Source organism: Castor canadensis, chromosome 5 (genome assembly GCF_047511655.1).
Source record: "Castor canadensis chromosome 5, mCasCan1.hap1v2, whole genome shotgun sequence".
NCBI classification, from domain to species: Eukaryota; Metazoa; Chordata; class Mammalia; order Rodentia; family Castoridae; genus Castor; species Castor canadensis.
Window position 1 is genome coordinate 154465181 of NC_133390.1, and position 25300 is coordinate 154490480.

The 25300-nt window shown below is 43.0% G+C and overlaps 2 pseudogenes; both read left to right on the forward strand.

The window, feature by feature from the left end:
• Positions 1-11913, forward strand: part of LOC109700537 (signal-regulatory protein beta-1-like) — a 102922-nt pseudogene extending 91009 nt beyond the window's left edge.
• Positions 11914-12012: 99 nt separating this feature from the next.
• Positions 12013-17893, forward strand: LOC109675746 (signal-regulatory protein beta-1-like; annotated as a pseudogene).
• The last annotated feature ends 7407 nt before the right edge of the window (positions 17894-25300 follow it).

Genomic DNA, 25300 nt, shown 5'->3' on the forward strand with positions numbered 1-25300 from the left:
AGAAGGGGGACTTGTTGGGTCTGGGAACCTAAAGGACAGATGAGTGAGTATCCCATTCCCCATGGAGAGCACTATGAGCCCTGCACCCTGAGAAGGAGTTATAAATCTGCATTTCTGTACCTTGAGGAGGAGATACAGGGTCTCATAAATCTGCCATGAGGGTGATAAACAAAATGCTCTCAAGTTTTCCCCTCACTGCCAAGAAGGGGCAAACAGACCAACTCATCTAAGAGAACCCACAAATCCACAATCAATGGAAAGAGTCCACCTAACCCTTACCCAAACCCAGGGTTCAAGCATCCGTAAAAAGCCCCAGCCTTCACCTGAGCAGGGAGCCACCAGTTACCGGGCTCTGCTGCACTGCTCTAGCTGTAGCCTTTCCTTTCTCTCTAATAAATCCTACTTTGTGTATCAGCCTTGCCTCACAAGTCAATCAGCTGTTCAACACTGGCCCACAACATTTTACCCTAGTACATAACAGGACTTCTTGGCTCCAAGTTCCCCACTCTCTGCTCACTGCCAGAAGATGTGAAGTCTGACATGCAGATGGCAAGATGTTGACAGGGGTGTAGTGTCCATGAGATGCTCAATCACTGTCCTTCCTCAGTGGGGCTCTTTATTTGGCCTGTGTCCCTCTGGTCTTTCCTCTTCCATGATCTGAGTCTTAACTTCCATTTCCCCAGGGTCTTTTCTTCTAAGAAATTCCACATTTTCTGTTTAATGGGACATGTGTACATTTTCTAAGGCTGCAATAATAAAGTCCTAATTTCAGTTTTCTGCAGGCAAATAACCACTTTCGAAGCAAAATTTGTTGAAGAAGTTGTCTATCATATGTTTTTGGTGACTTTGTCAAAAATAAGGTGGGCATAGCTGTGTGGATTCACATCCAGGTCCCCTATTTTGTTCCACTGGTCTTCATATCTGTTTTTGTGCCAATACCATGTAGTTTTTATTGCTATGGCTCTGTAATATAGTTTGAAGTCAGGTATTGTGATACCTCTAGTGTTGCTCTTTTTGCTATGTATTGCCTTGGCTATTCACAGTCTCTTGTGTTTCTAAATGATCGATGCCCATTACCCTGTACTAGTATCAAGTCAAAGTGGACTACAAAGCCTAATATCAGACCCAAAACTCTGAAGTAATTACAAGAAAGACCAGGGAATACTCTGGAAGCAATAGGTATAGGGAAAGAATTCCTCAGCAGCCCAGCAACTGAGAGAAAGGATGGACAAATGGGACTACATGAAATTAAAAATCTTCTACACAACAAAAAGTAATGGTCTCTAAACTGAAGAGACCACCCACAGAGTGGGAGAAAATATTCACTGGCTATATATCAGACAAAGGACTGATAACCAGAATATACAGGGAGCTCAAAACACTAAACTCTTCCAAAATCAATGAACCCATAAAGAATTGGGAAACTGAACTAAACAGAACTTTTTCAAAGGAAGAAATCCAAATGGCCAAAAAACGCATGAAAAAATACTCACCATCCCTAGCCATAAAGGAAATGCAAATCAAAACCGCACTAAGATTCTACCTAACTCCTGTTAGAATAGCTATTATAAAAAACACCACCAACATCAAATGTTGGCAAGGGTGTGGAGGAAAAGGAACCCTCGTACACTGCTGGTGGGAGTGTAAGCTAGTACATCCACTTTGGAAAACAATATGGAGGCTTTTTTAAAACACTAAACATAGATCTACCATATGATCCAGCAATACCACTCCTAGGGATATAGCCAAAGGAAAGCAACTCAGGTTGTTCCATAGGCACCTGCACACCCATGTTTATTGAAGCACTCTTCACAATAGCCAAGCTTTGGAAACAGCCAAGATGCCCTACAACCAACAAATGGATTCAGCCACAAAGAAGAATGAAATTTTGTCATTTGCAAGTAAATGAATGGAACTGGAGAACATCATCTTAAACTAAATTAGCCAAGCTAAGAAGGACAAAAATCATATGTTCTCCCTCATATGAGGATTATAGACCTAAAACAAATGTATTAACATTATTGGACATGGGTCACACACTAAGGGGAGGGTGTGTACAGGAGGAATAGGGAAAGGGAAGAAAACCTAAAACTTGAAAGTGTTTGATGTGCTCACTGTAGAGGAGCAAATATAGTAATCTTAAACTGACAGAGGCCACTATAGGAAGGTGACTGAGAAGTAGTGAAGAGGTCTGGTAGAGATGAACCAATTTGGGTTGTAATACACATGTGCATGGAAGCAATGCTAGGAATCTCTCTGTATAGCTACCTTTATCTCAAACTAGAAAAACGCTATGTCTTTCTCATTATCCCTTATGTTTTCTCTTCAACAAAATTGGAGAAGAGGGCAGAACAGGTTCTGCCTGGAAGTGAGGGGGTGGGAGGAGAAGGGGAATCAGGAGGAGAGATAGCCCAAACAATGTATACACATATGAATAAATGAATAAACAATTAAAAAAATAAAATCCTAAGACTGCATAGCTGATACAACAGACCATTCTTCCTAATTTTAGAAGCTAGAAGTCTAAGATCAAGGTGTTGGGTAGTTGCTTTCTCCTGAGGCCTCTGTCACTGGCCTGTATATGGCAAGTTCTTCCTGTGCCTAGTACATGGGCTCCCTCTGCCTATCTTTGTGTATCTTCTCCTCTTCTTGTAACACAAGCAGTTATTCTGGAGTATGACCCACCCCAAATGAATTCATTTACCTTTAATTACTTTATGAAATATCCAGTCTCCAAATATAGTCACTTTCTGAGGTACTAGTGCCATGCCTTCAACATACGGGAATATTCACCTCATTATAGGTTACCACAACTCCCCTAGTCTTCTTGTGGGACTTTATTTTCCCTCTTACCAGGAGAGGAAAGACTGGGGACTTTTCTTAGCACAGCCTAGCAGAGCACTGCTCCCAGAAATCCAACAGACTGCTTGTCCTCATCCTCTTAGGCTATGAAGCTGACCACAGGGCCACAAGGGCTTGGCTCAGCAGCCCTCCTGGTTCTGCACATTGATCCTTTGTAATGTTAAATCACAGATAATAGACAGGCAGAGTCTGACTCTTAAAATTACTTTAATTACACATACCCTGCACCTAGATGACAGCAGTAAGAAGTGACAAATTGAGCCCTTCCAATGAGGCAAGCACGGGTCTTAGCACCTTGTGTTATTATTGGTGGTGGTACTGAGGTTTGATCTCAGGGCTTCATGATTGTTAGGCAGGTGCTCTACCACCTGAGCCACTCTACCAGCCCTTTTGTGTTGGGTCTTTCAAGACAGGGTCTTGTGAACTATTTGTCCAGGCTGGCTTTGAGCTGCAATCTTCTTGATCTCTGCCTCCTGAATAGCTAGTATTACAGGCATGTGCTGACAGTACTTTGTGTTACCTTGCTAAATCCTGACCACATCCCTGCAGATAGCTACTCCTATCTACCTCACAGCTAAGAATGTGCCTCTCAAAAGTGACTTTGGAGTTGGACTTTTGAGCCACGCTAGACTTGCTAGGACTGGGGACTTCTGGACATGGACCAAATGTATTTTGCATTATACAGTGGCCTAGAACCTTCTGTGGGCAGGGGTAGAATATTATGATTTGAATCTAAAATGTCTCACAGGCTCATGTGTTGTGTTGAGGCTTCATCTGGTGGTATTATTTTGAGCAGTGATCAAAACTTTCAGAGATAGACCCTATCTGGAGGAAGTAGATCACTGAGAGCATACTGTTAAAGGTTATGTACCTGGTGCCCTTCCACTTTCCCTCTGCTTCCTGACCAGCATAAGGTGAGCAACTTTGCTCTACCACTGCTCTTTTTTTTTTTTGGTACTGGTGCTTGAACTCAGGGCCTTCACCTTGAGCCACTCCAGCAGCCCTATTTTTGAGATAGGGTCTTGTGAACTATTTGCCCAGGCTGGTTTCAAAGTGTAATCCTCCTGATCTCTTCCTCCTGATCAATTCCTCCTGAGCAGGCAGGATTACAGGCATGAGCCACAGGTGCCTGGCCACCACCTGATCTTGTTGCTGTGATGATCTGCCTCACCAATGGTTTAAAACCAGAAGCCAAAATAAATCTTCCTTTATTTAACTTATTTCCCTTAAGTAATTGCCACCCTGACAAAAACCAACACAACAATCTGTAATTATATCCACATTGATATTTAGATTCACATTCATGTCTATGTTCTAGATCTGAGTCTACAGCAATGTCCACTGATTTATGTCGAGGTCAGTGAAAACTCCATGCTTCAAGAAATCTACCGAGTATTAACTTTTCACTTTCTTGATCACTCATCACATGCCACATTTATGGAAAATTATTTATGGCTCCTACCTCATGTAATCATTATATCCCAGGTACGTACTTCTGTCATCCATTGTTACACCCCAGGTTGCAGATAAGGAAACAGAAGTACTAAGCGCTCCAAAGTCCTTCAATGGCAACTGCTAGAGCTATGGTTTGAACTCTGGCAGTCTGACCTGGAGACATGGGAATAACCAATACTCTTCTCGGACACATCTTCTCAGATGTGACCACAAATCAATCCTGTGAGATTTCTGTAGTTTCTGCCAATGTCTGTGGAGGAGGGTGAAGCAAAGAGAACAGGGTTTGTGGTTTTTTCCTGGGCACCTCAGCTTCCTCCTTATTTGCAAAGAGCTTTTGTTTTCCCAAGGCTATTTACTTGAGAAACTCAATTTCTGACAATTTCTACATAAATTATCCACTTAAACTAGACTTCATTGATGCAGGGAGGGATTGCACTGAGCAATTAAGCATTAAACATGTGTTTATTGGATACCTGCTATGTACCAGTAGCTATCATGGGAACTTGGGGTGCACTGGTGAATCAAAGAGGCAGAGTTGTGCTTATGTAGCTTAGATTGTACTAGGGAAAATGATTGCAATCTATGTACACAATAAGTGGTTAAATACTGTAGTATCTTAAAAAGTGACAAGTGATAAGGGAGAAATTCACAGCTAGGAAAGGGATTTGGAGACTTTATGGAGAAAAATGCACTAAAACCAGAATTGTTTGTGTGGGCGTCAGTGAGAAGGGGAAATTTGAACAAAAACTGAAAGGTGTGGGAGTGAAACATATGCTTTCCCATTTGCTTGGGAAAATACTTTCCTGACAGGGCCATAGCAGGTGCAAAGGCTCTGAATGTAGGTCTTTTGCTGTGCTTAAGGATTTGGGCTTTCATTCTGCATGAAATGGACACCATTAACAAGATTTGGAACAGATAAATGACATGAACTGAGATGAGTTTTATAATGATTATCCTAGCATTTGTTTGAACATAGACTACAGCAGGACAGATAGAAGCAAGCAGAGCACAGAATAGGTCAAAGCATGCATCCAAACAAAAAAAGGTGACTTACATCAGACAGTGGCAAGGAGGAAAAGAGAAGGAGCTCAGGTGTTTTAGATACTTTCTGAGATGGAGTCAACAGCATTTCCTGCTGTGTAGGATTTGAGATGGGAACTTAAGACTCCAACCTGCCCACTCTTCCTTTTCCATGAACCCCAGTAATCTCTGTTATACATTTTTGATGCTAAAGCCAACTTGATTGTGGCAAATGATCCTTTTTTTGTGCAACTGGATTCTGTTTCTTACTATTTTGTTGGGAATTTTCCCTCTGTATACATCAAGGATATCAAGTTTTAGTTTTCTTTTATGATATGTTCTTGTGTGGTCTACTATCAGGTACTGTTGACCTTATAGAATGAGAATTCAGCCTTTTCTCCTTTTGGATTCTTTGGAATCCTTTCAGAAGAATTAGCTTTAGCTAGTCAAAGTTTGATTAAATTTGGTAGGACAGGACTTCTTTATGGGAGGTTTTCATTGCTGATTCAATGCCATTACTCATTATCAGTCTGCTTAAGGTTTCTAGTTCATTGTTGCTCAATTTAGGTAGATTATATGTGTCCAGAAACTTGTCCAATTCTTCTACGCTTTCCAATTTGTCTGCATACAGATGCTCATAATTATCTCTAATAATTCCTTCTTGTATCTGTGGTATCAGTTGTAACGCCATCCTTTTCACCTCTAATTTTACTGATTTTGGGTGAGGTTTTCTCCTTAGTCCTATTAAACGTGTGTTGGTTTTATCTATTCAAAACAGTAATTCTTTCATTCATTCACTGTTTGTATTTCTTTTTTAGTCTCCATTTTGTTTATTTATACTCTATTCTTTGCTATCTTTTCTTTCTACCAATTTTGGGTTTGGTTTGCTTCTGCTTTTCTAGGTCCTAGAGATGCTTGTTAGGATGTTTGTAAAATCTTCTTAGTTTTATATTTATTATGTTCTCAATATCATGGGGTCACAGGGCTTAAATGTAGTGAAATTTCCTTCCATATCTATAAGGTGAGGCATTGCATTGATTAAGACCATGAAATTTTGAGAATTGGTACATTTTTCAATTTCCAAAATTATATTGTAGTGAAAAGCCAAGAATCCCCATTTTTTCTTCAGTTTTTATTTAGTTTAGTATATAAGCTTAGTATATAATTTGGATCAAACTACAGAGCTTTGATTTAAGCATTTATATATTATGTATAGGCATACACAATTTATTACATATTTTACACTATATTATATATGTATACACAGTTTGTTTCATTGCCATTTATTTTCTTCCCTGGTATCTGATTTCTTCCCCAGTATCTGGTACTAGCATCATGTTTGGTAAGTCTGGTATAAGCTTACCTCACAATGTTTAAACTTCCTTATGTTATTTTGTCTTCCAGCTTTTAACCACCTGCCCAATGGTCTTGAGTTCCTGCCTCCAGGGGCTAACAGAAAAAGCAAGAAAAGGAATTCTTGGTATCTCCAAGATAGATGTCTTGGTGGGATGCTCCTGACCACAGGATAAGCTTTCCTTCTCCCCATACTTTTTTTTCTCTTTAGTAAAATCTTCTACAATTTCTAGGGTGTCACAATCAACCTTGGAGATACTGAGGTCTATACCCAGGAGAACAATAGTGGTCTGAACTTTATATTTAAAATTCCTTATTTAGGGAGAATTTAATTTTTAAGAAAGAGACTTTTAATAGGTAGCAGCATATAAAGGTCCAATCACATTGCCCAGAGGACAATTATAGTCTCATATTCCTGCCTTAGGGGTCTTAGGGGGAGAAGGATGCTTCCTGTTTTCCTGTTGGCAATGTGCCCTCCGTTTCCCTGAATGGAATTTGTGGATGAGGTTGGGAAACGGAGATTGACAGCAGGAAGGGATGCAGTAGAGAAGGGGCTGTGGCACCTGTAGCCTGGACATTGAGCAGGTGTCATGGAGGTGACATCAGGGACAGGGACCATCTGATGTCAAGTGAACAGTGTGGGCAGGTTGCCTACACCTACTTTAGCTCTTTGGCCCCCAGAGCCTTCTAGGCTACCACTTAGACATGAGGCCTCAGAACCATAGATGAACTCTACTTCTAAAAGCAGTGTTCTTTTCTCAATGTGACCCTGAACATACCCAATTCACATGGTCTTGAGGACTCTGGATCCCTGGGACCAATAGAATAACTGTCTCCTTCCTCCACAGATCATTGCTGGAAAGGGAGATTTTAGGGTGCATTACTGGAATTGGGACAATGTCAGCACTAAAAGGAGGAGAGTGTTAGCAAGACTCTGAAAAGGCAAAATAATGCTGCTCAAAGCAGAGCACAAGATGCCAACAAAGCAAAGAGACCTCCGCAGTGGTGGAGTCAATTGGGTGAGCAATTTCAGAGCCACAATCACTTCAGGGCATCCCTTAGGGACTCTCCACCTGAGTTTAGAATGATCCCATCTTCATCATCAATGGCGCTGTCAATGGGGAGATAAGACCCTCGGGGGGCTCTTTAAGCAGCTGTATTTGAGAGCTGCAGAAATCGCACTTGGGGAGGCACATGAAATTAAAGCATTTGTTGTATGCATAGTGGGTGTATAAGTTCTTTAATAAATAACTTTTTTGTGTCAACTGCCACAGGGAGGCATTTGAGAAGACTCCCAGTGACTGGGCTAAACCATGCAGGTGGAAAACAGAGACAAATAGAGAGATGACCCTTGGACAATTGTCTTTACCGGGGTTCATCCAGAGTACACAAATATGTGAGAGGATTTAACTGGCATGTCCCCAGAGAGAGGGAGAAGGGAAACTTGTAGTGGGTGCTGGCCTTATTACACTGCTGCACCTTTTGACTCATGAAGTGTTCACATCTGTTTGTGGGGATATTGAGGTATCAGGAAAACAGGAAGTTTTAAGAATTTCAATAAAACCAAGGATGTTCATTTCTTCATAGAACTTTTGTTACCAAACAGCTGACTGGGGTCCTTCTCCTCTACTCAGATAGGGATCGTGGTTGATTGAGGAGTAGCTCTTCAGTGTTAGAAATCCCAGGATATAGGTGGTAGTTATCACTCTCTGTAAACAGGGACAATAGGCAGCCAGCAACAGTAGGTAGCATCCTCTAGTGGTACTGCTCTTGCATGGGGCTTGGGTGCTGGGACCTCTAGCCCTATAAAAAGTGTTAAAGACTTTGGGCCTTAGATGTCAAGGTCATCAGCACATGTTGCAGGGACTCATATGTTGCAGGATCCTTGAACCTTGACAAAAACAAGTGTTGCAGTTCCCTGGAACTCTTCCAGTGACCTGGGTCCACAGTTTCTCTTCTCTCTGACTCTTTACAGACTTGTGACTTTCTTCAGCTTCGGCTCTCTGCACACTCTCATTTTCTCTCTACGCTCTCATTTTCTCTCTACTTCATCCTTTGTTAGCTCTCCTGCTTCTGCTCCCTGTCACTTTTACCCTGGCCTCTGTCACCACTGCTGTCCCTTTCCTGCTACTGCTGTCAGGACTCTGTCATGGCTTCTGACTCTGCCACTGCCTTTTACTGCTGTCTCTGCTATCAATACAATTGCTGGTACTGCCACCAGGGCTGCCTTAGCTGTGGCACCAGATCAGCTGCTGTTTCTGAAACTGCTGGCTCTGCTGTTACTGACTCTATGCAGCTGCCACAGGTGCTTCTGCCAGAGCCATTGCTGCCACCTCTGACACTTCTTTGCCACACCAGAGCAGCTGCTCTACTAATAAGGAATACTAAAGTAGGCAAGAAAAAATTGGAAAGAAGTCTTTATTTGTCCTAATGTTGTAACACAGGGGACCACCTAAGAGGGTATCTCCTGGCTACTCACAAGTGGACTCCAAAACCTGGTATGTAGTCAGAAAGGGGTGTGACAAGGTGTCTGCACCAATCATGGCACCTTCATGGAAATAAAGGACTGTGTTTACACCAGTCACAGCACAGTCCAGTCCTTGCAACTGGCTATGGCTGTCCTTTGTGCAAGTGAAGGACTGTGTTTGCAGCAGTCACAGGCCTTCATTTGGAGAAGCACCCCACTCTGGCCTACATGGAAATGGCTGTGGGGTCATCTAGAGTTAGTTAAGGATATTCATGGTAAAAAGTCCAGCATAGCTGTGTGATGAATGGTGTCCTCAAGAGTGGGATGTGCTTGGCAGTAACTGTGGTTGCTGAGTAGCTTCCTTGGGTGTCCGTGGAGTGTTCAAAGCAGCTGGTACCATCAGGAGGGCTGTCCCATTGCTTGGTTGGCAGTCCTTCCCTCAAGGCAGCTGAGGCCCTACGGAAAGATCTAAAAGTCATCAATTAAGGAGTCAAATCATGCCTACCATAATGTCATGGCCCCTTTAAAGGAAAATAAACACTAAAAAAGGATATTTACAATGAAGGCCTCTGTTTGACATTAACAGTGATTTAACTGTACTTAACAGTTATCTAACAATGCTTAACTCCCAGTGTATCCTCTGGTCTGTCTCACTTGGACTTACTACCCAGCATCCTTTATTCCACACTGAAGAGCTCTCTTTAGGATTTCTTGCAGGACAGGAATCATGGTAATGACCTCTTCAGCTTTTGTTTTTTTGGGATCGTATTACTTTCTCTCTTAGGACAGAAAGGGTTTTGCCAGGTACAGAATTCTTGCTTGACTGGATTTTTTCTATAGCACTTTAAACACATCATCTCACTGCCTTGGGGCCTGTGACATTGCTGATAAGCACTCAGGTGAGAATCTTACGGAGGATTTCATATGAGGTGAGCCATGTCCCTCTTGATGTTCTCATTATTCTCTCTTTATTTTACCTTTCAACAGATAATGTGTCTCTATGTTGGTGTCTGATTTAACCTGCATGGAGGTGGTTCAGCATTTGCAGTTGTAGGTGCAGGTATTTTATCAACACTCAGGGCATGGAACATTACATTTTCGAATAATCTTTGTCCTTATCTTTTTCTCTCACCTCTCTTCTTTTGGGTTCCCAAAATGGGTTATGGAGCCATCAGACGATACCCTGCAGATCCTTCCAGTTCTTAACTTTGTTCTTTTCCCTGTCTACATTGAAGACGCAGCAATTTCTACACTTCTATCTCCACATTTTCTGATTCTCACTTCTGCCTGCTCACATGTGTTGTGGAGTGTCTCCAATGAACCTCTCAGTTATCGTGCTTTTCAACTCCCAAATTTCTATTGGTTCCCTTTTATAACTCCTCTCCCTTTATTTTCTCATTTTATTATTCACATTCCTGATTTTCCCAGTGCTTTGTCCATTATTTCCTTTATCTCTCTGACCATGTTTAAGACAGTTATTTCAGTCTTGTTCTGTTATCAGGATGGGCCCAGTAGATCACAAGATTCCTGACAAGAAATAGGCAGGAGAGTCAGAGATGGAGAAGGATGAGTGATTGAGTTAGCACTAGGGTGGGTGATGAGAAGATGGAAACCAAGAGAAAGAACCTCCAGCAGACTTTTGAATGTGGCAGGCAAGGAACAGAGCCTCTAGGAGACGTGTAGTCTGATGACCCCTGGATGGTTGCCTAATGACACCAAATTGGGGTGATTAAAGTCCAGAACCAAGAAATAATGATTTCAGGAGGGTTTTTTTGTGCTGTTTTTGCAGCAATTGAGATTGAACCCAGGGCCTTGTGCATGCTAGGCAAGGGTACTACCACTTGAGCAATGCCTCCAACCCTTTTGTTTTAGTATTTGAGGTCTGTCTCATTGCTACATTTGCCTGGGCTGGCCTCAAACTTGCAAACCTACTGCTTTCACCTGTGGAGCAACAGATTACAGGCATGCATCATCACTCTTGGGTTAAAGTTCTGTTGTTTTAAACCAGTAACATTACAATAGTTTGTTACACCAACATTAGAAAATTACATATGTGATATACTATGGGGAAATTTTCCTAGGAGCTTAGAGCAATGCTTTACTTCCTAATTTCTCTGCATGTTGCTGGATCATCCTCATCCCTCCAGGCCGATGGAGCAAACCCACCATGGGCTCTATGGAGCACTGGGCCAGAGGGAGGGTATCCAAAGATTCTGGCAGTCAGATGCATGTCTCCCTCACTGTACCCACCACCTCTCCTCACACTTCAGTGGCAAAGGAATCAGTCACATGAGCCACCAACACCATGGTCCAAGAAGGACAACATATCGTGTGGTGGAGAGTAAAAAGGAATGAATATTGGCAGAAGCCTGAGAATTGCAGGGTGGACCCAGGGACTCAAATGCAAATTCCATGATGTTTCTTAACCTCTCTGTGCCTCAGTATCCCCATTTGCATTACCATTTCCTGTTACAGGCCCATGTGAGGATTAAACCTTATCACACATGCAGTGTGCAGAGCTCAAGTCTCTCTCCTGGTTTGTACTCAGTCACTGAAAGTCGTGGTTGACCAAACCTAAGAAAGCCTGTGGGATCCCTCAGGATACACAGTAACTGGTCTGTTTCCCTCCAGCAGCAGCAGCCACACAGGAGGAGCTGCAGGTGATTCAGCCTACGTCAGTGTCTGTCACTGCTGGAGAAACGGTCACTCTGCACTACACTATGATCTCCCTGCTTCCCATAGGGACCATCCAGTAGTTCATATGGAAAGGACCAGGCCAAGAGCTGATCTTCCTTCTCAAAGGAGGCCACTTCCCTCTTGTCACACTAGTTTCAGATGTCACACAGAGAGACAGCATGGACTTCTCCATCTGCATGGTAATGTGATCCCAGCAGACGCCAGCACCTACTACTGTGTGAAGTTCCAGAAAGCAGGCATATCTGAAGACACGGTCTGGACCAGGCACTGAGCTGTCTGTGCATGGTGAGTACAGTGTGGGCTTCCTTTGTCCCCTAGAGTATGACAACAGGTCAAGAATAACGCCCTTTGTTCTGTAGCAACAGCTAAGGAGCAGGTGCGGGGGTGGTGCTCACATTCATGATCTGATTTCCCACCTGTGATCAGGGAGCCCAAGCTGCACAGAACCTGCATGTGTGCGAGGCTCCACAGCTGGTAAATGGGGGGACGTCTGCACCCTTGTCTGCCTGCTCCACAGAAAAGCCTTTGATTCCCCAGCTGAGGGCTCTGACAGTTGGAGCAACAGCTTGGTATAGTCATGGCCCTATTTGGAGACTGTGAGGATGGACAGGACCTGCACAAAACCCACAGGTGTCAGAGCCATTAGGAACACAGTGGTCAGGAGGGCTGGGGGTGGAGACTGACTGAACCTACAGCCCATCTCATCTACCTCCTGGCCTGTGACCTGGACACAGGTGGGTCTCGATATTCTCATGTGTCAAGCATGGTGGGGAGTAAAGGAGTGAAGTCACATTAAGCACTCACAACAGCACCTGGCTTGTAGGATGTCTATCATGGTGAGTGTGACATACAAAGGCCATGTGACCTTGCATGGGTCACAAGTGTCAATGGGATGGGGTAATGTCAGGTGATCTCCACTTGGCTGCTCAATGGAGTCATTTGGGAACCTGAAATAAATTCCGGACCCAGGCTCCTCCCTGGAAATTTAGGTTCAATTTGTCTGATGGAGGTCTGGGCATCTAAAGCCTGATAACTCCAGAAGATTCTAACACACAGCAAGGGCTGACAACCCGAGAGAAGTCCTGAGGATATAGGGAAAAGATGTTTATCCCATGGCAAGTTGGTTCATGTGGAGCTGGGGAAGGAGACCCTTTTTGGTGTGGCTACTTCAGAACAACATGTGCTGAGTACAGCTCTCTGGGGTCCACATGGTGGGGCAGAGACACCTCTGAGTCAAGCAGCCCAGACAGCACCTTGCTCAGACCCCAGTTCAGGGTGGGACCTCCCAGTCTAATTAAGACTGCACCTGAATAGGTGCTGGAGCCCCATGAATCTCAGTCTGAACTCAGATCCCTCCCTGCCTCAATGTCTCATAATGTCACTGAGGGGCACTCTGTACTCCTCCCTGTGAAGAGCTTCCATTTTTCTGTAAACAGCTCCTGGAGGGGAAACATCTGTGACCCTGTTTGTGATTTGAAGAACACTTCACACACTAGGTTCCTGTGGGATTATTAGAGGGGAGGGGTCTGTTTGGGTGGTTTCTGATCCTTTCTCGTTGTGTTTTTTTCAATGGTGTTTCTCTGCATCTTTTTTTGGCCTTCTGGCTGCCTAAGGAATAAATGTGTAGTCATAGGTGTTCTTCATTAAGCCAGGTTCTGTGTTCTGATTAATCCTCACTCATCTTCCCAGGGTGGTGGTATTTAAACTTTGTACAGAAAGAGACACTGAGGCTCAGAAGATAAGGAACAGGTGTGTGGTGATGGAGCACCATGGTAGAGCCCTTGTCTAGCATTTGTGTGGCCCTGGAATTGAACCCCAGCACCACAAAGGAAGAAAAAGAAGAGGAGGGGTGGGGAGAACAAGTGTAAAAGTGTTAACAGAGATGTGATGAATGCCCCTTCCACTCGCACACCTGTGTTCCTTGGAAAGCCAAGGCCCCCTCTCTGCCTTGTCCCATAAAACCGCTCACAGGAGGATCCCCTCATGGGGCTGGTGTAAGGATTCAAGAGTTGAGGGGTTTGGAGAAATCAGGCCAGGAGCCACAGAAACTCTTGATAAATCATAGCTAGATACAGCTTCTCCTCCTTTCAGGAAATTGTGGGTTGCTGGTGTCTTGATCATTTGATTTCTTCAAGTGACACCCACTTTGTGTGCCCTCAAAGTGTTTGATGGGTAGCAAGGAGCAAGTAAAGTTAAATGTTTGTATATGATACAAACATTTATTATATTTGCTGCCTGGTCACGGTTATAGGTGGTGCTGGGTAATAATTAGCATTTGGAGACACCTTTAGCACCTGTCTGCAGGGGACACTGCCTCCCACTTCTGATCACCCATGTGTGAACTTTCAGAACCAGGAAGTGCCCCTGCCTGCTCCAAATGCCTGTGTCTGAATGTTTTGTAATGAATTAGGGATCAAAAAAGTAACCACCCTGGCTTCCTCAGCACTCAGAGATCTGTGTTCCTAACTCCAAGCAGACCCAGGAGAAGCCCCAGATTCAGAAAGCTTCCTTTAGCCTCTGCAGTTCAAGTTCAGGACTCAGCACAGGTTAGACCTTCTGACATGTTTGTGGAAAGAAGGAAAAAAATGGAGTGAGTCATAAGTGCCTATGAGGAGAGCTCTGGATGGATGAAGTGTGGGTTGAGGACAAGGGATATGTGTTCCTGTTTGAGAAGCAGCTCCTGTGTGTTGTGAAAGCAAAAAGCTCCAGGGCCTCATTTCATCTTCACTATAGCCTCGGCAGCAAAAACCTGTCATCCCCTTTCACAGGTGCAGCACTAGGACATAGGCACTGCATCCCTGATTGTCAGCTGGATTCTAGCATTCCTGTTGTCCTTCAGTGTCATTTTCCACTATATTCACTTCTAGAAATGCTTCTCTTAGGTTGGCCAAGTTCCAGGGGGGCCAGCAGGGAGCAGTTAATGCAAAGCATGAGACTGGTTGGTAATTTCCTTCCTGTAGTGGATCCCCTGTGCAGAGAGAAGGACTTTGACCTCAGGCTGAAATTCCACCTGGGCCTGCCCTTCCTCGCTGTCTGCCTGGACAGGTGAGCTCACCTCTCCAGACACAAGGACACAGACACCACAGGAGCATAAGGACACCTCCAGCCTACATTATTAGGAACATTAACACTGTCTGTGGCTGAGGACTTAGATAATTAGAAGAGCAAGAGCCTATCATGCATGATGCCCTGGGTTTGATCATCAGCAAAGGAAGACGAAATAATAATTAATGATAATAAAAATACTGTCTAGGAAGGTTGCTCACAGCATCACCCCCTTATGGTCAGTGGTGGCCATTGCAATCACATCTTTTTGTAGTGAGACCTCCCCTACCTGTACTATTAGGCCCTGGGACTATGGCTGCACCCGGGCAGACAGTGAGCTTCACCTGCAAGTCCCACGACTTCTTCCCCAGGAACGTCACCCTGAAAGGGTTCAAAATTGGGGACATGCTCTCTGACTTCCAGACCAGCAAGGACCCCACAGGAAAGAGTGTCTCCTACAACATCTCCAGCACAGCCCAGGTGGCTCTAGACTCTGGGGACGTCCACTCTCAGGTCATCTGTGAGGTAGCCCATGTCACTTTACAGGGAGCCACTCTTCATGGGACTGCCAACTTGTCTGACACCATCCAAGGTAGATGACCCTGACTCCCAGCCCAAGTCCACACCTGGCCACCAAGCCTGCCCCTCCCCAGGGTTTTTGCTTCAGGACCTCACTGCCTGGAATATCATGCCCAGCAGGCCTGCCCACACACAGGAGTCCTCCTCCCTGCAATATACACTGCCCTAATAGATGCATTATTTTAGCAACAGCAGGTACGAGTATTGGGCACCTATTATGAGCCAAGCCAGGTGCAAAAACAGTGGTGGTTTTATTTATTTGATACTGATACTGCATATGACTGCATGCCAGGGGTTGAGCATGTTGTTTTCCCTCATTGTTACTTTAATAGGAGCGACCAGTGCTAGAGCACCTACTGTGTGCTGTGCACTATGCTTTGTGATTTCATACAGCCAGCATTCAGGGTTGGAGCACCTGCTGCATGCTCGGCACTGATCAGGGTGATGTCCTTGCTGTGATAATGGGATGTCAGCTCTCCAGGTCCCTCTCCCCTCACCCCACTCTGGGATTTGCTGAGCCATAAGATCAGAGATTCTGCCAGTGCTGTTTCAGTTCCACCCACCTGGAGGTCACCCAACAGCCCACAATGGCAGGGAACCAAGCCAACCTCACCTGCCAGGTGAAGAAGTTCTACCTCCAATCCTACAGCTGACCTGGTTAGAGAATAGAAACATGTCCTGGATAGAAACAGCCTCTACCCTCACAGAGAACAAGGAAGGGACTTACAACCAGACCATCTGGATCCTGGTGAATTTGTGCACCTGTATTGAAGACTTATTGCTCACCTGCAGGTGGACCATGACGGGCAGTCAATGGACACTAGAAACCTTACTCTGGAGGTCTCTGCCTACGAGAGAGGTCAAGGTATCACCCTGAAGAAGTCTCTGCTCCATCTGACCAGTTCTTTTAAATTTTTATCTCTTTTTAAATGTTTAAAGTAGTATTCATGCTTATTATAGAACAATCAAGAAGTCTGTAAATATAGAGTAAAAATTTAAAGTAAGCTCTCCAACCCCAAATTCCATGCTCCCAAGGTCACCACTACTAAGAGTACTATCCATTACTTGATGGATCTTTTTCTATTGGTCATTCCTATAACATTTTTATTAGCATATATTAATAGTACAGGGGGCTTCACTGTGATAATTCCATAGAGGCATAGATTATACTTTGAATAAATTCACCCTCTCCACTTTATTCCCATAGTCCTCATCTTCCTCCTCCCCCCTTTTCTGAGTAGTATTGGGGTTTGAACTCAGGGCCTTGTGCTTGCCAGACAAGTGGTCTACCACTTGATCCACACTCCCAGCCCTTTTTGCTTTAGTTATTTTTAAAGCAGGGTCTTGTGTTTATGCCCTGGCCTGTATACTGGGCAATTCTATTTACACTCCTCCCCATAGCTGGGACAACAGGCACGTGCCAGCTTTTATGAAATTAAATGGAGTCTTAGGAATTTTTTTTCCCAGCTGGCCTTGAACCACAACCTTCCTGATCTCTACCTCCTCAGTAACTAGGATTACAGACATTAGCCAAAACACCGGGAAGATAATTATTCTTTTTTGTTTGTTCTTTTGTTTTTGGCAGTAGTGGAGCTTGAAACAAGAGTCTTTCTAGGCAGTCACTCTACCACATGAGCCATCCTCTGCCTTTTTAAACAGTATTTGGGGATTTCATTGTGCTCTATTCATATGTATGCAATGTAGTTCATATATATGTAATCCCCTTAACCACCCATATCCACTCCTATTCCCCATCCCCCCCACTGATTTATCCCCACCACCAATCTCCCTTTTATACTTATGTCCTATGGTTATTATTATTATTACTATTACTATTTTCATTGTCATAATTGTGGTCTGTATTTCACATAGTAGCAAAAACATGATAGGTAGCTTTTTGAGTTCGGCTTGTCTCACTCAATATGATGAGCTCTATTCCCATCCATTTTCCTGCAAATGACATAATTTCATTGTTCTTTTTTTTTTATTATTCATATGTGCATACAAGGCTTGGGTCATTTCTCCCCCCTGCCCCCACCCCCTCCCTTACCACCCACTCCGCCCCCTCCCTCTCCCCACCCCTTTTCATTGTTCTTTATGACTGAATGATATTTCATTTCCATTCATCTTTTGACATCAAAAGACATTAATGAAGAAAGAAGAGAAGGAATGGAAGCATCCTGTCTTATTGCCCTCTCCTCTTGCCTTCTTCACCGATAGTTGTCACCATCTCCTTCATGGCGCCATTCCTACTCCTTACTCTTTTAATCTCTGTCCAGTCTCCATTCCACCTTAGACTTTTCCACACACATCTGGACCCTCACCCCACAGACTCTGGCACATGCTGGTATAACTCCAAATGATCTCCCTGAGGATGTAGGATTCCGTGTGGACGAGGCTCCAAAAGGACCATAAGTGGTCATAACAGGGCCTCCTGTCTCCTGACTTGTGACAATGGACTCAAAATAATCCCAACCTCACTGCACATCTACTGCATTAAAATGTCAGTTTATCTGTGATATCCTTCCCACTGTCAGCCACCTTGTGAACTCACAGTTTTACAGAGAAGGAAACTAGGACTGAGGAGCAATCAGGGATGTTGTTAATGCTCCTTGCCCTTAGACCAGGTGATTGGCATGAGCTAATCAAGGGACATCTGCAGTACCTGAAGACAGGGCCACCATCAACCTGTATGGCAAATTTACTCTAATTAAAGCAGTATTTCCCTTCTATGGTTATTGTCCCAATGACCAATAGTTGACTAGAGTCTCCCCTTCTCTGATGACTATGTGTCATTTCCCTCTCATGAAAGCCCAGGAGCAGCTCTCAACTCCTGAACAATTCTTAAGTGCCGTGGCTCCTTCCAACGTGACCTATGTTGTGGGTCTCATCTTCTGGATGCTACTGCATCATTGATTTGTCCCTTTCCCTGTATGTAGGAAGGGTAAATATAGAAAAAGGACAGGCTCCCTTAAAATAACAGATGTGTGCAAGCTGCATGACCATATCCACTAAGAGCTGTGCACATCCAGTGTGCAAATGGAGTCCATATTGGCTGGGCAAATGACTAAGGACATTTTTCTACAAAACCAGTATCATTATTACAGCTAATAAAATTAACAATTATCTTCTGGGCAAGGGCATAACTCAAGTGTTAGAGGGCTTGCCTAGCAACAGCAAGTCCCTGGGATCAATCCCTAGTACTACAAAAAACAAACATACCAAAAAGTAAATAATCATCTAAAATAGAGTATATATGCAAGTATTGAAAATTATTTTGTTAGCTTTTTTGTGTACCAAAATTGGTTTTAACTCATCTTTAAATGCTTGATTAAATTTTCATCTGAAAAACATCTGGACTTCAAGAAATCTCTTCTATGGGCTTAGAACATCTGCCTAGCAAGTATGAGGCCCTGAGTTCAAACCCAAGTTCTGCCAAAAAAAAAAAATCTCTTCTGAGTTTTGCAATGATTAATTTAATTTCCTCAAGAATTATGGTCACTCTTATTAGTCATGTCCTGTTAGGTGTACTGTGGTTGGTGTGCTTTTTGAGGAATTTTGGTCTATTTTATCTCAGGCATCAAATTTCTGCTTATGGAGTTCCTCACAATATCCCCTCATTATCCTTTCGATGTCTCCAGGGTCTGTGGTGATGCCCCTGTTCCAATAGTGATGGAGGAAATGTGTCATATCTCTTTTACTTCATCAGCCTTGGTAGAAACTTTCCAGTTTCATTGATCTTTTCAAAGAACCAACTCCTTGTTTCAATGATCCTCTTTAATATTTTTTTCTATTTCATTGATTTTCTACTCTTTTTACTATTTCTTTTATTCTGCTTGCTCTTGGGTTTGTTTTGCTCTTCTTTGTGTAGTTTCTTGAGCCAGGAGGTTTAAATGATTGACTTGAGGCTTTAGCTTTGGTTTCTGTGAAGCCAGCACCACCATGAGAACTGGAACCAGTAGGATCAGTCCAGGAAAACTGTGGTGTGGCTCCTTCCAGATCCTCATCTGTAAAGTGGAACCATAAGCGTTCCTATCCCCCAGCTCTATTCTGGGGTTACAGGGGAGCATTAAATGATGCAATAGAAGCATCAGAATCCAGCTATGTAGCCCAGAAGGGCCTCAAACTTTATCCTCTTGCCTCAGCCAACCATGTGCTGGATTTGCAGGGTGGGCACCCATGCCTGGCCAAGAGAAGTATTGTTACTTTAGATAAAACAGATTTTTTTTGGTTAGTTAGGACTGTAGCTAAATTGTCCTATTTGCTGCAATTGTTGAGTGCTTCGACCTGTATGCTCCTACCCCCACATCTGAGGGTCCCAGGTTTCATCAGAGCTTTGTTCTAGGCTTCAAGAGCAGGCCCTTGAAGTTAAGGATCTGACCCCCTCTGTGGCTCTATTTCTTTAAAATTATATGTAGAGCCCAAGCCTCTGTTTTTGCTGCTTTCTAGCTCCAGGAGAAAGGAATCTATGATGCTACCAAGATGTCCTTTGACTCCATGTTTAATTAGTAACAGACTAATCACTGTTAGCTTTTAATTGTTTTCCTGAAAGGACGGAAGCCTTAAAAACTAGAATGATATTGAGATAAAAGTAGGAAGAAATGGGGGGAAAGGAAGATACCTGCTCCACATGTGGGAGATGAGCACTTTCATTTGCTTTTACACCCCACATTCAATCTGTCTCTAAAATGCTTATGTCCAGGGCTAGAGGTGTAGCTGAAGTGGTACAGCGCCTGCCTAGCAAGCACAAAGCACTGAGTTCAAACCCCAGTAATGCAAAAAATGCTTATATCCAATGGAGAGTTTGCAAATATTCAAACTTTGATTCTGAATAGATTAAAAATGCAGATTTGTAGTGCTTGCATATTCCCATCATATAAATACTGAAAACGTAGCTGGTGTCTAGTTATCAATCCTTTGACAACTCAATTGCAAAAGTCCTGACAATTTCACAATGGGCTCCCTCCCCATGCCATTCCCAGCCACACCATCACAGCACTAAACTATGTCCTCAATCTGTACATGGCTCACCTCCTCTGCTGCCTGGACCCAGCCAGTCCATCTCCTCCTGGACCATCACTGGATGCTCTAACCTCTCCCCATGTCAGCCACAGGATCTCTGGAAATATGAGTCAAATCAAGTTCCTCCTCTTCCCAGCACATCTGCATAGTTCTTTTTTTTCTGGTCACTGCTCAATGTCACTTTCTTAAATCACTTTCCTTATATCTCCATAAATAAAACTTGAATTCCCCTCTCCATCTGGCTTCCAAGTCCTCTTAACCTGAGTGATGCTTTTCCTCAGCACTTACTAACATCTGTATTGTATCAGATGCAGGCAGTCCTCACTCTCATGGAGGAGCAGGATTACAAAAATGATTGTACAAACTGGAACCCTTGGGGGCTATCTCCAAATTCATTTGGGAAAATGACTGTCCTGGGTCTTTTGTGATTTTTTGTCAAAATATTATAAACACTTATAATGTTGGTTACACATTTAGAGGGAAATGAAAAAATAATAGCAAAACATTTCTCTAGTATATCATAACTTGAAATGAGAAACACTGATATTAAAGTATTTTATTTCTTTGTAAGAACATATTGACAGTAGTTTGCACAGTGTTTTTCCCTTCTGGTATAATTATGATGGGAAGCAAGCATCTTTTCTACCTTGGTGAATTATCATCCTCTTCTGTAGATTTCAATCAGCCTCCTTCATTTCATCCTTTGCCTGTTTAATGTTGGGAGATTGCGCCGAATTTCCTTTAATGTGAAGTTTTTGCTGGCATTGCTTCCTCTGGGTCATCTTTCCCCTTTGTCACCACCTCTCTCCTCTCTGATGTCAGTAGCTCACCCTCACTAAGTTCCTCTGGCTGCCTGTATTAAGAAGTCCTCTAAACAGGTTCAGCACTAACACCATGGCCAGCAATTTACAATTCCAATGCTCCACTTCCACCAACCTTGAATCTCATCCCAAGTAATCTCTTCTCTTTTTTCACTGAATTTTTTTCTTTTTCTTTCTTCCTTTCTCTCTCTTTCTCTCTATTCCTCCCTCCCTCCCTCCCTTCTTTCTCTCTCTCTCTCTCCTTTTGTGGTACTGGAGTTTGAACTCAGGGCTTTTCTCTTGGGAGGCAGATTCCTCTATGGCTTGAACTAAACTTCCATCTGTTTTTTCTCTGGTTATTCTTAAGGTAGTCTAAACTGTTTGTGCAGTCCATCCTGGACTGTGATATTCCTATTTTAGACTTCCTGCCATAGCTGGGATGATAGGAATGTAGCACAATGCCCACCTTCTTTAATGAAATAGGATGTCTCTAACTCTTTTGCCTAGACTGGTCTTGAACCACAAATATGTATGGAACTGCACACATATTTTATTTTGCTAGTCCATTCTTGTGTGAGGTTGAGGCAATCTGATCACCGCATGGATGAGGTTTGGGTGATGTTGATGTTGGGTTTACCCTCCAGGCACCCAGGCTTTTAATTCCTCTACTGTTTCCGTGTGGTTGGAGTGGACAGGTCTACAGGGGATGCTTCTCAATGGCTGCTTTACCTGATTCTGGAGGTCTTTCCTTCCCACCTGTATCTCAGATTGGGCCTCTCTGTGCTCTTCCTGTTCTTGATACAGGTGTTATAACTCTGGTGACATGGGGCAGGTGGTTGTTCTTGGTTTCTGTAGTTCAGTGTTAGTGTTAGATACTCTGACCAGATCCTGGGGGATGTCTTCACAGTGACACTGAAAGGCAGCCTGGATATCTCAGCAGGAGATCTTTAATGGACTAAGCCCACCCAGGGCATTTTTCTACCTTTCTTTATGCATGGAAGAGGGGTTTTTGTTTGTTTATCTAAGGACAAGTAGATTTGCTGCTCATCCCACCTGGTTAAGGTTTTGTTCCCTATGGTAGACAGGTGCAAAGGCTCTGGATATGGTTTGAGGACTTTCACACAGTGGCTGTTACTCCGTCCCCCAGCCCTGTACCACAAGGAACACTCTCTGGACTCCGTCCTGACCCCATCTGTCCAGACATCCAGTCATATTTGTGGAGAAGAACCTGCAAGGGAAAGCAGATTTCTTTTGTTTCTGTGCCTTCTGGGGATAGTATATGCTCATATTAACCCACACTCACACTTCAGTAATTTGTTAAAAATCTCAGCTGAGTTACTCTTACCAGCTTATGTGATGACACACATCTCTCCCAGAGGGAACATGTTCATGACCACCATTTCTTGAAGGGATCTTTTCTCTTCAGAGTTCAGTTTACTTCATTTGCCCTACAACCTCAGCTGTCTGGTGCATTCAATAAAGATTTGACTTTGTAGATGATAGTTTTAGGTTTTGTTTAATGGCAGAAGTGACATTCTTAGTGGATTTATCTATTCCAAGAAGAGGGTAGGTTTTTCTGAAGATATCTTGAATATAGAGCCCAAAGGACCCATTGGTGTGTAGAGTGAGAGAGAGAAAGGAATGACTGTCCCCAATATTTTCAATCTCAGTGATTGGAATGACAAATTGTTATCAAGTGAGCAAAAACAGCTTCATATGGACAACTTTGCATGGTGGGAGTGGTCTTTGCTGTTGAACATGTTCAGCTTTAACATGTTTCAACACCTAAGTGAAGGTTAGATATAAATCTGGAGTTTGGGAGAATGACTTGTCATTCGATATGCATTTGGGAGGAGTTGGCATATACAGTGCTTGCTAGTGAAGGCAGTGAAGACTTAATGATAGAAGGCATATTTTTGTAGCTAGTGTTCCTCAATATTAATAGCATAGTGAATTAGTTATTGCTTGGTAAAAATGACCATAAGGTTTCAGTGATATAAAACCTAAGTATTTATTACTTAGTCATATCTCTGCAGTCATAACTCAGTTGATCTAGGGTTGGAGAGATTGAGCATGGCTTTAGGTTGTGATGGGTTTGACTTTGTCACGTGCTTCTGATTTTGAGTTTTGAACATGACTTGTGTCATGTTCACTAGCTTCTTTTCCTGCCACATCCATTAACATGCCTTTGACCGAAGCAAGTTACCTGACTGAGCCCAGTGAAAATGAGGACAAGAAGACTTTTCTGTGGAGCCAACAAGAAGGAATAGATATTTTTAACGACTATAAGCTAACTTACTATAGTCTAACCTCTTGTTTGCAAACAATTGCATATCACTCATGAAATTATAAATACTCAAATGATACTTTCATGAATTGCTTCTTGCCTTCTGGAGGACCACAGGGGACAGTGTTACTTAATCTTTTAGCACTGCATTTACTTCTTGCTGCTATTCTAGCCTCCAATAACAGTTGATTTTCTGTCTAAACTAGACCAAGAGTCACTCCATATATTTTAAGTTTTTATTTTAACAGTAGCCCAGTACTATGTACCAATTGCTTCATTTTAAGCTATTGCTATGTGGTAAGCAATGAACAATATTTTATGGCATGCAATAATACACATTTACAACTCACCTGCATGCGTGCAAGTGTTTTGGGTTTTGTTGATTCATGTACAGTCAGCTAGCTATGATTTTAAACTGGGTCATGGTCCACATGGGCATCCATGTAATCATGTGACCATGTGAACACATATTCCTCCCACAATGAGAGGCAGGAGCACTGAAGGCCAAGGTCAACAATGTAAAGACATTTCAAATACTCACTTATGTCATGTCTGTTTTCAGAGCCTTGCCCACAGAAAGACTCATGGCCAAACACAGTGTGACTCCATGAGTGCTCTCAAAGTTCAGGCAGTCCTCAAGTCTAACTGGCTTTCACTTTCTTCTAGCACAGGACCATCAAACTCAGCCAGAAATGAGGAGCTCCCCATGGCTACTCCAGTCTTCCCTGAGTGTGTGTGCAGCCTTGTGCCTGTGCACAGCCTTCCAGTCCCACCAGGGAAAAGTGGGATCTCAGCTGCCTTATTTCTCTGATCTCTGTCAATTATTATTGACCAGTGTGCTGTTTTCTTTCACCTCATGATGTTGAGACCAAAGATACTTGTAAACTTGGATTTTTCTGCTTGTCTGCCACTGTGATCATTATAGTTTCACGATTATATCTTATATTCTTCTGGGTAAACTGATGTCAAGTATGGCTTGTGGTGGACTTACATATCTCAATATTCAGCTGAGCCCAAGAACAGCTCCTGACGGGCACAAAAAATTGCAATTTCCCTAAAGGTCTTAATGCTGAATGCTTTGAGTAAGTATTTCTAGGTAATATACAAGCAAAATATGGAGGCACATTTAAAAATGTCCACTACTAGTGTTACAATTTGAAATTAATTTATATAGTAGTTTTTCAAAGGCTCAAACAATTCTAAAATTTGATTGGCAAAAGGAAACGAAAGACTGCATGAGAGACTTCTATTCCAGAAATATGCATCAGGGAAAGTTTTTACTATTCCTCCAACTAAGTACAGTTAACACCCCTGGTCATTACACAAATTAAAAACATAAGGCTCTGAGAAGTTGGTGAGAAAGGGAAGATGAGCTAGAGACCTCAGACAGGAGAGGTAATTTGGTGCCCATTTCCTGGGGTTTCTTTTCTCCTGTATTGCAGACTAGGTAATGGAGAAGCTACCAATCTAGACACCAATGGAAACAGAAGACAAATTATCAAAGTGAGAATGTTTCCACCAAATGAAAATGAGCAGAATAATTTTCAATATCTATGGTTTCAAAGAAGCAATGATGCCAGCTTAGACTTTCTTCCAAAATGCATAGAAAAATCCCAGACATGATTGAAAGAGGAAAGATGAAACTGCCCAGTGAGGGATCTTCTGTCCAGGTGTTCACTGTCACAGTTACAGCAACAGCACTGGCTATGCCCA